We start from the raw sequence: 17017 nt of genomic DNA on the forward strand, positions 1-17017 counted from the left end.
TCTTAGCTCTACAGCATGAAATCTTCAGTGGGTGGCTTCGGCTGTATGTGGATTCTGTTCTTCGCCAAAATGAGGTCATTATCTCAGAAGTAGACGTGGTGTTACGAGAAGTGATGCCTGCAGTGGGTGAGCAGTTTTAGTCCGTTGCGTTTAGTATCTGTACTCTAAGCACGTTTAATACAACAGCTGCAGCGGGACTGGCCAACCGTTGAGCGCACTGTCGCGGCAGCTGCGCCGCGCGATGTGTCCGCGCAGTGTGCGTTGCCTCGCTTTCTAGAGCGCGCGGCTGCCTGAAATACGAGCGGCCTGCCCTGCTGCTCTCCGCGGCTTTCCCGCGCTGGCCGCTTGCCTGGCAGGCCGCTGGCCACACCGCTGCTCGCCGCCCGCTTTCCAAACCGCGCCCACAACCGCTGTCTCCTTCTCCCTCCTGCAGCTCAGAAACTGGCGCCACTCACTGCTGCCACGTATGTGTGGGACAGTCCTTAAACACGCCGGGGTGATAAAAGGCACGGAATAGCGAAATGCACATATACAGATCGCGGCAGTATCGTGACACAGAAGGTATAGACGGAGAGTGCATTGGCAGAGCTGTCATTTATACGGGGTGAAAAGTATTTAAACCGACAAACTGTGGGAGGTTGTAGGGGTCATCAAAACAAATATTTTTCCCTAATGTCATTTTTTCCTATGATGAATATTTAAACCGGTAGAGGAAGATTTCTCTGGCGGCAAATTAATTAAACCAAGAAACACTTTTCCATTTTTTTAATGACCAAGAGACAACACCTTAACTGTTGTGTACATACACTCCTGGAAATTGAAATAAGAACACCGTGAATTCATTGTCCCAGGAAGGGGAAACTTTATTGACACATTCCTGGGGTCAGATACATCACATGATCACACTGACAGAACCACAGGCACATAGACACAGGCAACAGAGCATGCACAATGTCGGCACTAGTACAGTGTATATCCACCTTTCGCAGCAATGCAGGCTGCTATTCTCCCATGGAGACGATCGTAGAGATGCTGGATGTAGTCCTGTGGAACGGCTTGCCATGCCATTTCCACCTGGCGCCTCAGTTGGACCAGCGTTCGTGCTGGACGTGCAGACCGCGTGAGACGACGCTTCATCCAGTCCCAAACATGCTCATGGGGGACAGATCCGGAGATCTTGCTGGCCAGGGTAGTTGACTTACACCTTCTAGAGCACGTTGGGTGGCACGGGATACATGCGGACGTGCATTGTCCTGTTGGAACAGCAAGTTCCCTTGCCGGTCTAGGAATGGTAGAACGATGGGTTCGATGACGGTTTGGATGTACCGTGCACTATTCAGTGTTCCCTCGACGATCACCAGTGGTGTACGGCCAGTGTTGGAGATCGCTCCCCACACCATGATGTCGGGTGTTGGCCCTGTGTGCCTCGGTCGTATGCAGTCCTGATTGTGGCGCTCACCTGCACGGCGCCAAACACGCATACGACCATCATTGGCACCAAGGCAGAAGCGACTCTCATCGCTGAAGACGACACGTCTCCATTCGTCCCTCCATTCACGCCTGTCGCGACACCACTGGAGGCGGGCTGCACGATGTTGGGGCGTGAGCGAAAGACGGCCTAACGGTGTACGGGACCGTAGCCCAGCTTCATGGAGACGGTTGCGAATGGTCCTCGCCGATACCCCAGGAGCAACAGTGTCCCTAATTTGCTGGGAAGTGGCAGTGCGGTCCCCTACGGCACTGCGTAGGATCCTACGGTCTTGGCGTGCATCCGTGCGTCGCTGCGGTCCGGTCCCAGGTCGACGGGCACGTGCACCTTCCGCCGACCACTGGCGACAACATCGATGTACTGTGGAGACCTCACGCCCCACGTGTTGAGCAATTCGGCGGTACGTCCACCCGGCCTCCCGCATGCCCACTATACGCCCTCGCTCAAAGTCCGTCAACTGCACATACGGTTCACGTCCACGCTGTCGCGGCATGCTACCAGTGTTAAAGACTGCGATGGAGCTCCGTATGCCACGGCAAACTGGCTGACACTGACGGCGGCGGTGCACAAATGCTGCGCAGCTAGCGCCATTCGACGGCCAACACCGCGGTTCCTGGTGTGTCCGCTGTGCCGTGCGTGTGATCATTGCTTGTACAGCCCTCTCGCAGTGTCCGGAAGCAAGTATGGTGGGTCTGACACACCGGTGTCAATGTGTTCCTTTTTCCATTTCCAGGAGTGTAGTTCCGCGTAGTCAGCGCGTACACAACTTTTCCACTAGAGCGCGCCCCGCTGAGCACGACAACAGCAGGCGCAGCGCTCGATCCGTCTCCGCACTACGAGATGACGCTGTCATAGAGACGGACCAAATTCTGCTTCCGCCGATCCGCGTATTAATACGTAACGCAGCCAATGAGGTTGCTGCTAACGTAGAACCTTTTCTCCTCGCGGATCACACTCGCCCAGTGATACATGAAAGCGCGAGGTATTATAACGAGTGTACAGACCTCCGATTAGTCAGTCTGCATTTGTCTGCACCAGCTTGTACCAGTCTGCATTAGTCTGTACCAGTCTATAGTCAAGTTTCAGTCTGCGCCTAGTAAGATTACCATTTCATGTACATAATGTATTGACACTTTTGTAAGATATCAGAGACATATGTGAGAATAAGATTAACGTACCAATACCAAAGGAACTCCAGATTGTCAATTGTAAATAGCACCCAGAACCAAGTTAACTAATTTTTATGCTTGTTATTATTTTAATAAATGTGTCTGAAAATTAATCAATTTCTGTTTAAAGTTGGTCACCGTCAATCTGCTACTCTAAGCGTGCAAGTGGGATTTCTATCGTCTGACCTAACGGCAGAAAATAAACACGCCACAATAACACAACGAGACATATTGCTGACACTCGCCTACTTCGTTAGAGCGACAAGTCAAATAATCTGATGGTGTGTGTACTGAACGTCTTACAGTACACACACCACATTAACACAACCCAATATTAATTACAGTAGATTTTTAAAAATGCCTCCATTGATCAGATCATGTTCTGTCTGACACGGGCAAAAACCCCAGGAGTATCCTGAATTGTTCCTGCTGCTGCTGCTATCTGGGCAACCAGATCCTCTTCTGATGCAACAGGAGTTGCGTAAACAAGGTTGCGCATTTCTCCCCACACAAAAAAGTCCAGAGGGGACATATATCGGGATCGAGCAGGCCATGGTACAAGACCACCTCTGCCAATCCACGTTTCTGGGAACCGTCGGTCCAGGAATCGACGCACACGACGACTGAAATGTGCCGACTTCCCGTCATGTTGGAACCACATGCGTTGTCTTGCAGGGAGCGGGACGTCTTCCAGCAATTTTGTCAATGCTCTGGCGAGAAAATTGTAATAGTGCCTGCCATTTAATGGCCTAGGTGCAGATACGGTCCAATTAAACAGTCCCCAACAACACCGACCCACAATTTAAGGAAGAACCGCACTTGATGTGAGCTAGAAACTGTGGCATGTGGATTATCCTCACTCCAAACATGAGAATTGTGCATGTTGAAGACTCCATCACGCCCGAACGTTGCTTCATCGGTAAACAACACAGAGGATGGAAATGTAGGATGCATTTCACATTGTTCCAGGTACCACTGCGAAAACTGTGCTCTGCGTGGATAATCAATTGGTTCCTAGTTGTGGACACGCTGTTAAGTGAAATGGACGTAACAATTGCTCTCGAAGGACTGTTCTTATATTCGTCTGATTCGTCTCCATGTTACGTGCAATTGCACGAGTCCTGATTGAAGGATCCCGCTCCACATGCTGCAAGACAGCTTCCTCAAATTGCAGCGCTCTTACCGAGCGACGGCGTCCCTGTCCAGGTAATCTGCTAAATGACCCGGTCTCATGCAGACAGTGGTACACAGCAGCAAAGGTCGTATGATGCGGGATACGGCGATTAGGATATTGTTTTTGATAAACCGGCTGTGCAGCTCGTCTGTTGTGGTGCGCTACGTAGTACGCACCAACCATATCAGTGTACTCACTCCAGGTGTATCGCTCCATTAGTAAACAGAGACAATGCACTACTACACTGGTGGACAGCAGTTGCCTACAACTGAAGATCGTAATACGGCCTCTAACAACTGAAGAGCGTAATACGGCCTCCACCGGTTTAAATAATCCTCATAGGAAAAAATGACATTAGGGAAAAATATTTGTTTTGATGTCCCCTACAACCTCCCAGAGTTTGTCGGTTTAATTACTTTTCACCCTGTATACTCCAGTGATTCATCTGACAAGGTTTCCGACTGTATGCGGCCACACGACTGGAATTAATAGGTTTTGAAAGCGGAATGGTAGTTGCAGCTAGGCACATGCGACGTTCCATTTCAGAAATCGTTAGGGAATTCAACATCCCGTGATCTACAGTGTCAAGAGTGTGCTGAGAACACCAAATTTCGGGAATTATCTTCCACCACGGACGTCGCAGTAGCCGACGGCCTTCATTTAACGACCGAGAGCAGCGGCGTTTGCAAAGCTGTCAGTGCTAATATACAAGCAACACTGCATGAAATAACTACAGAAATCAATGTTGGACGTTCGACGAACGTATCTGTTAGGGCAGTGCAGCGAAGTTTGGCGCTAATGGCCTATGGCAGCAGATGACGGGCGCGAGTGCCTTTGGTAGCAGCACAGCGGCCTGAGCTACTCTGGTGGGATCGTGACCATACCGGTTGGAACCTACAAGAATGGAAAACCGTGACCTGGTCAGATGAGTCGCGATTTCAGTTGGTAAGAGCTGATGGTGGGGTTCGAGTGTGGCTCAGACCCTACGAAGTCATGGACTCTATTATTCAACAAGGTCTGTGCAGGCTTGTGGTGGCTCCATAATGGTGTGGGCTGTGTTTACATAGAATGTGTTGTAAACCCTCGTCGCCAGTTTTGTGAAGGCCTCGTCGCTACTGCTGTGGAGGGCCGAGTTTGTGGGTTCGTGAAACGGCTTCTGGTGCAGTACACCACTAAGACAATTTCTCCCTGCCACTATTACACAGCTCTGTCCCAGAACCAGGTAACATGATAGGAGAACGAAGGTTCTACAACACACCGACAAATTAGTAACAAAGTGACACAAAATTAAAAGGTTTACTTATCTTTGTGACTTGTTGGTTGATTAAGTCTGCAACACTTCATGTAATATAACACAAAAAAGTCCTCAATGGCTAAGTGCAATAATCGTCGATAGACTTCACAATACATAGCAAATGCAACTGCAACAAATGTCTGTTCACTTCTAAGAGTTCACTATATGACGTTCCCTGTCTAAGTGAGCCCTGGACGATGATCTGTAACCAAGTGGCCGAGAGACGCTCTTCTATTTTCCGAGTAGGCTTCTGCCCGCTATAGTGCGGGCATTGGTGAATTGCACTCGGTCGGCAAGTGGCCGACGTCAAGTCGATATCTTCATCCTCAGCGCCACCCGTCACGCTGGTGGAACTCGCGCAAGTGCTGAGTCTCTATAGCTCGCGTCTGTGGCGCTTTTGCATTGACTGTGTCTTGTTCGGACGGCATAGCAGAATGGACTGGGTCCTCTGGTCCAATTGAGCCGATCATTGACTCGAAATGGTTATGTTCGGCTGCATGGAGACCATTTGCAGTCATTCATGGACTTTATGTTCCCAAACAACGATGTCATGTCACTGGGCCACAGTTGTTTGCGATTGGTTCGAGGAACATTCTGGATAATTCGAGCGAATGATCTGGCCACACGGATCGCCCGACATGAATCCCATCGAACATTTATGGTACATAAACGAGAGGTCAGTTCGTGCACAAAATCTTGCGTCGGCAACACTTTCGCAATTATGGACGACTATAGAGGCAGCATGAATCAATGTTTCTGCAGAGGACTCCCTACGACTTGTTGAATCCATTCCACGTCAAGTTGCCTCAGAACAAAAGGAGGTCCGACACGTCTTTATGAAGTATCCCATGACTCTTGTCACCTCATTGTAATGCAAAAGCAATCAACACAACCATATTTTTCTTGGTTCGCAGTCTCGCGGAATTTTGTAAATGACAAGATGTTCGTCAAGGGCTGCACTAATGATTCTAATCTCCACAATTGCAGTGCCGACTTTTAAGTCATTTTCAAGTGGTTAATCTGTGACCAATAATAAATATCACAGTCAAACAGTTCCAAAAACGTTCACTGGCTTTATTCAAATCCTGTGGGAAATACGTTAAATGCGATCTGATAATTTAAATTCTGTGCTTTGTTACTGAGAAATTTATTTTAATGCATGTTTTATTTTGGGGCGGCCCCGCCGCAGCGCCTTTTATTACGAGCCACGCCTGACCAAGATTCTCATCAACCTGGAGGTGGGCATGCGACTTTGAAGACGGCTGGGGGAGAGGTCAGAGATATGCATAACAAGGGAATGTATCACTTGAATTTTATGTGAAAAGCCGCATTCCACTTGTTTATGTACTTGCGTGGAACAGGACACGGCGTCGTCAATTGCCAGAAGATTGGATTTTGGGGCAGAAACAGAGAAATAACTGGCCATGTATGTCTTTTCGTGCAGACGTGTCACGCATCCGCTATGTTCGTGACGCTCCAATCTAGCCGTGCTCCTCTTGTAGCTGGTGTGCCTTCCTCTGACTTCATACACTAAGTGTGCCAGTTACAGAGGCTCAAAGTTTAACGTGGAATCAAAATCAAGGACTATTCCACAAACACAAAGCACTGCAGGAGGCAAAAGTCATCATACGTGCCCAGGTAAAAAAAATTGTAGTCTTTGAAAACCTTAGAAAAAATAACCATTTTAGAATCAGTCATATCCGCGACAAAGGTTGCTTAAATGTGGTGACTCTCGACGTGAAGGTAATCGGATCGAATCCTGATGGTCGAAGAAATTTTTATCACCGGTATGTAGTCGGCAAGAGGAGAAGAGATAGTGACTGAAGGTCTCTGTCACACAGACCCGACGGAAATCGCTAGGATACCTGTCAAGCCTCTCCGCAGTGCCCCATGAAGTGAGGCCGTTTGACACGTTGTCGGCTTATCAATCTGTCAGATGGCGACGTTAATCGAGAGGGGCCCTGTAGTGTTTGAAAGAATTTGGCTATGTGTGGGGACGGGCTTCTCCTTTCTATCACCTTTGCAACACCACTACGACTATGCCTTGTACAACAATGTGGTCTGTCATGGTCCTTAAGGCTCGTAATCTCAGAATATGACTGACCTTTGACTTTGAATGTTAGTCACCAAACAATAGTTGCGAACTGTTGTCCTCTCTTGTTGAACTTTATCATTTGTTGAGTCTTGCTACGGCTCCTCTAACTTCAGATGTACGCCACAATGATCCTCCTAGTTACGTCACGGTTCAGTCTCCATGTCTTCCTCCTTCCTACTATAGTTTATTTTCAATGATCTGTTATCAGGCAGAGTCCAGTCGATAAGATATCAGATACTTATGAAACGATGAAGTATAAGTAAAACACGATCTCAGCTGCAATTGAAGTGACGTTTTACATGTAACGTATAGCATTAAAAGCTGTGGCAGCACAATGCGGAATATGCATAAAATTATTTTACAAAACATCTTTTGTAAATGGCATAGTTCCTTCTACTTATAGACAATTGCCGACCGACCTGTAATGTAAACTAAAATCCGAATGACAGAGCAGTTTCGTATTTATCGGATCCAAGTAGAATTAGCAGGAATGATTAGTTCAACTGCTGCAATAAACTGTTAATGACGGAAGCGGATCGAACCAAAAATCTAGAGATTTGGGGGCTAAAACTTCCACTTCAGCTTCAACAATCATTTGATTTCCTGTGTTCTGGAATGAAGAGGCAAAAATCTGGGCTGAAGTGCTGTTTATAGCCAAAATGCTTTTTCATTTAATTAGGGAAACGCACGATAGGGTAACTAAGTGTCCTGGAGGGTAAATGTTTAAGCATTATACTTAGCTGCTGGCCGATCCTCCGTTATGCGGCCCTAAATATTAGGGTTTGCCTGCTCTCGTACTGGTTGTCTGGAGGAGGATGCTCCTCCCACTAGCTGTTTCTGAGTTTCTTTTGTGCGTCCCGTTATACCCGATATTTTTTACTATCAACACTTAACATTCTGTGTGAACTTTTCAATGGAAAGATTATGTTTCTGGTGCACTCAAAGACAAAAAAATCTGAAATCTTAAAAGGAATTAATTTCTCACGCAGGTCTTACCGTACCTCTAGCGCTACGATCAGTATTATATTTTATACTGTTCAACTTTGATTTTTATTATTTCATCTTGCGTATCATGTTATCTGAGTCATAACTTCTTCTCCCGCAGCCTATAATGCTTTCAAATTACCTCAGAAATTATATTATCAGTATTCACCTAACTAATTTAACACTTTCTGGTTCCTCAGTGTTTTTCTGTAAATGTAATGTCTTGTGGGGAAAGTACTTACTTCAGACTTTCCCTGTTTGTAAGCCGGCCGTCGTGGCCGAGCGGTTCTAGGCGCTACAGTCTGGAACCACGCGACTGCTACGGTCGCAGGTTCGAATCCTGCCTCGGGCATGGATGTGTGTGATGTCCTTAGGTTAGTTAGGTTTAGGTAGTTCTACGTTCTAGGGGACTGATGACCTCAGATGTTAAGTCCCATAATGCTCAGTGCCATCTGAACCTGTTTGTAAACCATAATATTAATATGCTTTACATTATCGTACGGCGCTAGACAAGTAGCTCTTTACCTTGGTGGCTCTGCTAAAGTTGTTATGAGGAGCTTAAGAGGCCGTTATAGCGTGGCTGAATAATTCCGGAAAGGCAGTAGAATCTCAAAAATTTTTTACGCCCGGAAAAATCAGACTTATGTAAATGAACTTCTTCAAAACACCTTGGGTTTTGGGGTTCCAAGCGAGAAAAGAGACTAGCTACTGTGTCTGTGAGGAAATAGGCCGAGGGACAGTGGCAGAAAGCTCATAGGTTGAACATATTACAGTTTCTGCTCCTCGATATTCAGATTTAAAAACAATATCATAATAATTCTTTCGTTCATGCTTTTTCGTATCTGTATAACAGTTAATTTATGTATGTTCGAAATTTCGCTTATAAACAAGGTTCGCTGACATTCTGAAGTCCTATTCTGTTAGATATCCACTGCATTAAAGTACATAATCTTTTTGTTTCATCCCACTGCAGTATGTGTATTACAGTATTCAGCGGCTAGTAGTTGCTGTGGGAAATATAAAGGCTACGATATCTGCTCTGCGTACGCTACTTCAGAGTGCAATGTTTGACATTAGACACTGCGAAAGTGATTGTGAGTAGTAGGAGAAGGAAAAACCACCAGCAAAAATATTGTCAGAAGCACGCTAAGTATACATTCTCGCAAGATGACTGGTGACGTCGGGAAAGTGCTGTGTGGAAAGTAATGACTAATACCGTCTGTGCTGTTCTTGTCCATAGTTCAGATGCGAGGGGAAATAAAGATCTGATGGCTCTCAGAATAGTCAAACACGTGCACGCAAAGCATGGTTGCTCGTCTATTCTTTTAAAGGCTGCGAAAACACGAAACGACGACTGGTCATACATTCACTAGCTGCATTGTCGTGTTCTGCTTGGTGTCCCGTACGTTATCCGAGTTCAGAATGACCTTCACATTTGCAAATGCTGTGTAGCTGCTGCAGTCGTGAAACTGTACAGTAATTGGGATTTTACTGTAAACCATGGGTCCACCTGTAATTGGCTGAGTGAATCTGTTCACGGATCGGTAGAAGGTAGGAGGAAGTACACTATTTTCAACAGACTTTCATAAATATCCGACATCTCATTGACTGGAATGTCATTAACAGCAGATCTTTAACTTACTTGAAAAAAAAAAAAGTGTGGGCGGGGAAGATAAAACTGAATCATTACTTTATTGGACGAATCATCGTGGCATTAACGTATAGTAGCTTTCAGAGAGTACGAGAAGTCACAACAAACGACTACCGATATTCTCTAAGAGAGAACAACAGTGTTCAACCACTGCGTCACACGACGGAGAAAATGGTTAAGGGACCAGAAATACAATGAGACAATCGTATTGGACCACCTTTTATTCGAAGAGCCAAGGCTGCTGTGGCAAATAATTCAAGCACAGTGAATACAAAAAACATTAGTCGTCGGGAAAGCTTTCATTATGTTTTGTCTTATAATGATGGCACGTCAGTACTAGTCGTTGGAAGGAATGTGCGAGTCTTCTCAAAATAAGTCTGTGCGACGATTTTAGTTTTTTTTATTCTTTTTGTGTGGGAGGAGGAATTGTTTGCTGCGTATTTGCGATACGCTTACCTGACTAGCATTCCTGAGGGGTCTGAAAGCTAAAGTATTAAATAATAAAATGCTGTGGGGAACCGCAAGGGCTTGTCTACGTCATTGTCATACGGCAGTATGATTATTTCACATAAAATTTTATATATTTCATAAACACACTTTCTTCCTTGGCAAAATGAATTTGTTTTGTGGTTGATCCAAGGAAAAAAGCGCATTTTACTAAGTTTAAAGTTTCAGTATTTCTGAAGTATTGAACTATAACTATAGATATTTCCGGTGTTGATTTTCTGGAAAATAATTAAGTGGTATTCTGAGTGACATGTTGTTAATGTCTAACGTTTACAAATTATTGCTATAAGAATTTATAACATACTTTTAATGCCTACCGATACCTTAAAGTAAGCAAATAATTCAGACTTGTATGTGATATCTAGAATTAAGGTTAAAAGAAGTACCCTGCAGAAGAACCTGATTGTTTATAGCAGGTTCAAAATCAGCATGAGAATACCAGTATATTTCTCCTGCTTCCGCTCATTACTTTTGCTGTCTGTAGCTATGTGACTTCCTTTCAGGAACCATTTTCATCATCACAACTTGAACATTTTATTCCCTGGGGATGAGAAATACTGCTTAATATTGCTCTTTATTTCGCCTCGGAGACGCTAATGGAATTCCACATTTCGCCTTAACCTCTTCAATACCGAATACGGAAGTGAACAAACGACATTACGTCCCTGCATAACAACGAAAGCAGTGCCTTCTCCAAATTTATTTTAAAATCTGACCGCATAAGAGTTATGTCTATTTCCGTAGCTCATAAAATTCACATGTGGAGCGATTTCAGTAATATTGTATCCTTAAAATCTATGAGATCGGCTGCCATGACACCTAAAAGAAACACCAATATACCTTTTGCGAATACCCCAAGTATAGACGAAATCTAATATCATTATCTGGTTTTGCAATAATGTCACTGATGTATGATTTTTCTGCATTTTAATGTTAATAAAATGTAGCTTTTTTTCTCCTCAGAGGATTCAAAAAGCTAAAGCGGATCCCCAGAAACTCGGCATTTGACATTTCAGTTGGCAATGTAAAGCTATGTAGTACAGCTGCGGTAGAGGTAGGAAGCTTTTTTCTCCAATTGTAGCTCGTATAAGGGCGAAGTGCTAGAAAATAAGAGTGAACTTTGTGTTTGTGGAGTGTGGTTAAGCTGTCTTTACAGTTCCTAAGTAAGTTCCTACAGTTCCTAAGTTCCTACAAAATGCCACCTTCGTTCAAGTGAACTTTAAGCTGTAGGAATGAGATACATACCAGTTATCAGGTGCAGCGGAAAATGTCTTAGGGTACAGGATTCGTCACCGAAACGTCCAGGGAAATACTTCGGTTAATTTGAGGGAAATTTATCATAGAACTCCATTTCCTTCCGCAGTTTTGTATCTCACGGTAACAAATATATCTAGAATGTCACAAAATATTGTAAGCAGCACTCTTACTCTGAAATCTGTAAAAAGAAATGAATTGAAAAGTAACTGCAAAACAAATTCTTGTTGGTCAGAGAGACGAAGAACTGACTCCCAATGTTCAAGACTCCATACGCGCGGAGGCGTTTGAGAAGACGTGAGAAGCCATCACGGCTTGAAGACATAAATAGACAGGTAGACAAACAACAGCAACATTGTAACAACAGCCGTCCTGAAGCGTCACATCTATAAAGACAATAAAAAATGTGAGTTTTCTAATATAAATTGACAAATGCATTTATCGATTAGAAACAAATCATTGAATGTTATAATGACTGATAATAAATAAATATTTTTTATTCACATAGATACTTATACGACTTATATTATTTAAGCTGTCCAGTCTTCATGCATTTGGTTCACTTACCCTTTTCACTGAAGAAAATATCCTCCGTATCGTTTATTCTTTTATTTATATATAAGTTCGAGCTATATACTTTTTCGTTTGGGGCAATCCAGAAACAAGCTTCTTATAAAATGGTGTAATAGTTCTAATTGAAAATTATAAATGCCATTAGCACTGTATGTAATTGTTGGGTCAGGAAAATCATTTACCTACTAGCTAGCATGAGTTGACTGACGCCTGCGGACACATTACGCGGAAGTTACTCCCGTTCGTAAGTTTTGCGCAACAGTGTATATTACGCTTCAGTGCCGCTAATCTCAATTTGAGCTCCATTAAACCACTAACATATACTATTACTTTTTGCTAGAACGTAGTTTCCCTGCACTTATTGTTGTGTTGGCAGAAGGGCCAACACCGTGTTACGAGAGGAGGCCGAAATGCACGCGTTTTAGCTCACGCAGGCTGGCGTGACGAGGGAAGGACTATACTGACGTGAGGTCTGGAACATGACAAGGAATTAGAATTCAGAAAGCGGACGTAATTAGTTTAATACTTAACTTTAATCCATTAATGATGAACGTCGACGGTACATGAGTCACAATATTATCTGTTCAGAAGACATTGTAACTGAATATGGCGCCTTGCTAGGTCGTAGCAAATGACGTAGCTGAAGGCTATGCTAAACTGTCGTCTCTGCAAATGAGAGCTTATGTAATCAGTGAACCATCGCTAGCAAAGTCGGCTGTACAACTGGGGCGAGTGCTGAGAGTCTAGTCTAGACCTGCCCTGTGGCGGAGCTCGGTCTGCAATCACTGATAGTGGCGACACGTGGATCCGACGTATACTAACGGACCGCTGCCGATTTAAAGGCTAACACCTAGCAAGTGTGGTGTCTGGCGGTGACACCACACTTATGTAGTATGGCAGTGAAAAATAAGTTCTGGGTTGCAAGTAAGTCGAAGCAGTTGTATCGGCAAGTAGTTGATGGTATCAGCGCAAGAGAACTGTTTTACAGACGTAGATAGTTTTGGGAATAGAGATATGAACAACTTTCCACTATAGCGCCTGTTCCTGCGGCCTTTCGACATGGAGCCGTATAGATAGCGAATAATTTTCCACGTATAGCTGCTGCTACGGAATACCAATGACAGTAACAAGAAAGGCAGCCATTCGTTTGTTGATAAAAGCCAGTTGCTATTCCAGTTATTCTAATTTGGCGTACGCAATGTAAAAACACAATTTATTATAACTTACTACTTAAATGCTATTTGTGGTTTTTAGTCACACAGAGCGCAGAAGATAAATGTGCACGATGTGAATAATTTTGTCGTAACTGGAGATACCAGATCGAATGAGCAGTTACTGACGTTCTACGCGCATCTGGAAAGTCCATTGATGCTGGTGTCAAATGTTATCAGTTTCATCTGTGTCAAAGGTACAGTTTGAGGATTTTAAAATTACTGCAGCACTCTACCGTGTATAAAACCAAAGCGTCTCAAACTAAATGAAGACATTAAACATTAATATCTATGTTTTACTCATTAACATCGGAACAGCACAGGAAACATTGATAGCAGTAACTTTTAAACTATTTATATCTTTATGACGTATTTAGGTTTGACTGATTCTATTTTTATATCACATTGTCTAGAAGGCGAACGAAGGTACTTCACGGAGACAGAAAATCTGTCGCTGAGAGAAAAAGAAACCAACAGATTACGAATTCTTGTGATTGAGATCACTAAAAGACTTCTCCTGGAACCAAGTTTATATATAGCAATGATAAAACATTTCAACATTCTGCTCCAGAATTACCGTCAATTTTGATCATGTGTTAGCAATGGTTTTCTTTTACTACTACAATATCAGTGATGTGATATAGATGTTCATGTTCAATATCTGCCCCGATTGCTTGTGTAGACACCAAGAGTGGTTGCGATGTATAATAGAAAGTATGCTAACAACCTAAAATAGATGCTGTACGGAAATAATAATGTAGTGCAACATTTGTCCTTCGTAATATAATATCTACTGCTGTGCTTGAAAACGAACTACTCGGGCAGTTTACTTCACAGCTCGAGAAAACTCGGGTTCTGCTCGAGGTTTCTTCATCCCACGACCCAGCGACTTCCTTTGGTGTTATTTCTATGACGTGGCTTAGTGTTTTTCATATGTTATGGGCATCAATAATAAAAATAACATCGGTTGGTGCTGTTTGTACGATGGGTCAGGCCGCTGTGGCTTATTCTCTCTGTCACAGTTACAGTCAGTTTAATATAATTTATTTCATGTAATAGGCAATTAATTGTTAATTTTCTTCCTTGTTTCATCTGACTGTTAGAATCTCTTTTCAAGCTGAATAAAAGCCGGTAACTATTTACCTACTGTTTTTATATGTGAACAGGATCTGAAATGGTGATTTGCAACCCACTAGGATGAATCACTATGGTCTATAATAACCGAATAAAATCTTGTGCTAGGTTCAGAGTCAAGCAATATCTTTAAAAGTACACCTGTGCCATCTTTACTAAGCAAAGCTGAAACTTCTTGTTGTGGTTAGCTCGATTTTTCTCCCGTATCGCTTGTACTCGCTGCAGGTGAGTTAATGGTCACGCGATTGTTCTAGCAGACTCGATATTATATCGAGCTCTGCGGCGTATCGAGAATTCTCGAACTCGTTGGAACGCAAGTATCGTTTGCCCGCCCCTAATAAAACCTTGATAAACGAGAAGTTAAAAGTAGTGCAGTGCTTGAACACGACCCGAACGTCTTGAGCAGTTTACGTTTACGTCACAGCTTGGCAAGTCTCGGACTCTACTTTAGCTTTCGATCGTCTAGTGAACTAGCGACTAATATTGGTATCATCTCCACGACATGTCTTAGCGCTATTAATGTATTACGGAAATTAATAAATAAAATAACTGTGAAACACTTCTAGCGTGCAGGTCATATATAAAAATAGCAACTAATATACACATAGAAAAGAGCGCAATCACGATTCAACGAGTCTCGAACTTTTGCCTATATGACGTTCTAGCGATGTTTATTGGTACTATACCCACGACGAGTCTTGCTGCAGTTTTTCATTCTCATGATCCCAATTACAGTCAGTTTAATACGATTTATTTCATTTATTAAACACTGAATTCCTAATTAATGTTCTTCCGTGTTTCATTTGAATGTTACCATCTTGTTTTCGAAATGGTATCTTATTAAATCTTTATTCTGATTCGCCAATAGCCATAAAAATGGTAATTTCGTAAATCATTATATTCTCTAATAAACAAATAAAATATTCTATTGAATTCAGAGTCAAGTAATATTTTTTTAAGGGTAACTTTTTTCATCGTTGATTGCTGCCTTTACATAAGAATCATTGTAAGTGTTTATATACCGTGCGGACGAGAACTGTTGTTGCAAATTTGGTCATATACAATATGCATTTGTACATGTGTAGGATTGTTTCACAAAATTGTCAGATTTTAAGCAGAGCTTTAGCTTGTTGTGGTTCCTCGCGTATCGCTTCCACTATTGTCGAGGGTGTCATTACGACAAGCGGTTGTTCGAGCAGCGCTCGATACAGAATCATGCTCTGTTGCGAATGGAGGTGTCTCGAGTCCTTTCGATAGCGTGCCCTACGTAATACAGAATCTTTGTGATTTTCGCTGGAAGGGATATGGGCAAACGGGAAGGTACTTGTTTAGGCAAAGAAATAGACCGCGAGTTGTGTAGTGCAAATCGGAAGTAGAAGAAATAGGTGGTTATAATTAGAGTGCAGCTAATCACAGAGATCCAGGGCTGTAATTATCGTATGGCAGCGAAAGTTGGTAGATATTCTGATGACTTAATGCGGAATCGATTTACGTTGAAAAGAATTAATTACAATTTTGGCCACCAGGTGCAAATCTGGCGCTGTGAATGTAACAAAGACGAATGTAAATATTTTCCATATGTATTGGATTAGGTATGAGGTGTGGGCAGAAAAGGCCAAACAAATGAGAAAAGGATAATGAAGATTTTCTTATTAACCACCGCTTACACAATTTGCTCCATGTGGGCACAGAAGACGTAAATGAGATGTTGCATCCGTAAAACGGTATATTCAACAGTTGCTCGCAGTGGTTCCGGTGGAATCTGACAACGTGTTCTCGTAATACTGTCCTTCAGATCAGGTAGAGACCGAACGTGTTGCTGGTAAATACATTCTTTTTGATATCAACGGAGTCAAATATCACCTGGATTTAGATCAGGTGTTCTTGAAGGCCATGCCTCTGGAAAACCTTTGGCGATAACACGTTCCTGAATGTTGCATTAAGTAGATCTATCACTAAGCGAGCGACATGACGTGTTGCCCAATCTTGCACGAAAACAATGGTTTCCACACAGTTGCGCTCTTACAAAGCAGCAATCACATGCTGTGCAAGGAGGTCTCGATAATGTGCAGACGTCACGGTACACCTGACAGGCTCTCTAGGTGCATTGTCTAAAAAACAGAACGAAAATAAAGGTGCTTGTTATTCTGCGGCACACAGTCACGCACAGTGAGTGCGGTGGCTCTTCGTGAACGACATACGGTTTAACAGCACACCAAAATCGGCATTCTGTGTATCAGCAGCATTCTGTAGTAGAAAATGTGACTCATCACTCCATAGAATATTGCCTAGCCATCATCTTCGATCCGTGCCAGAAACCGAAGAGCAAATTCAGAACTCTGCTGCGGATCATGGGCTTTCAGTTGCTGCACCGCCTGGATCATGAACGGACACCGGTGTAATACAGAACGCAAAACTTTCCGCGCTGTTGGCCATGGGATGGACAATTCTCGTGACACTGCACGAGAACTAGCACTACCAG

General features: G+C 43.4%; 1 protein-coding gene across 1 annotated transcript in view; it reads right to left on the reverse strand.

Moving 5' to 3' along the window:
* The window catches only part of LOC126174888 (putative lysozyme-like protein), a 159140-nt gene that overhangs the window by 27845 nt on the left and 114278 nt on the right, over positions 1–17017 (reverse strand). The window lies entirely within an intron of this gene.

The sequence above is a fragment of the Schistocerca cancellata genome, chromosome 3, assembly GCF_023864275.1.
Source record: "Schistocerca cancellata isolate TAMUIC-IGC-003103 chromosome 3, iqSchCanc2.1, whole genome shotgun sequence".
NCBI classification, from domain to species: domain Eukaryota; kingdom Metazoa; phylum Arthropoda; class Insecta; order Orthoptera; family Acrididae; genus Schistocerca; species Schistocerca cancellata.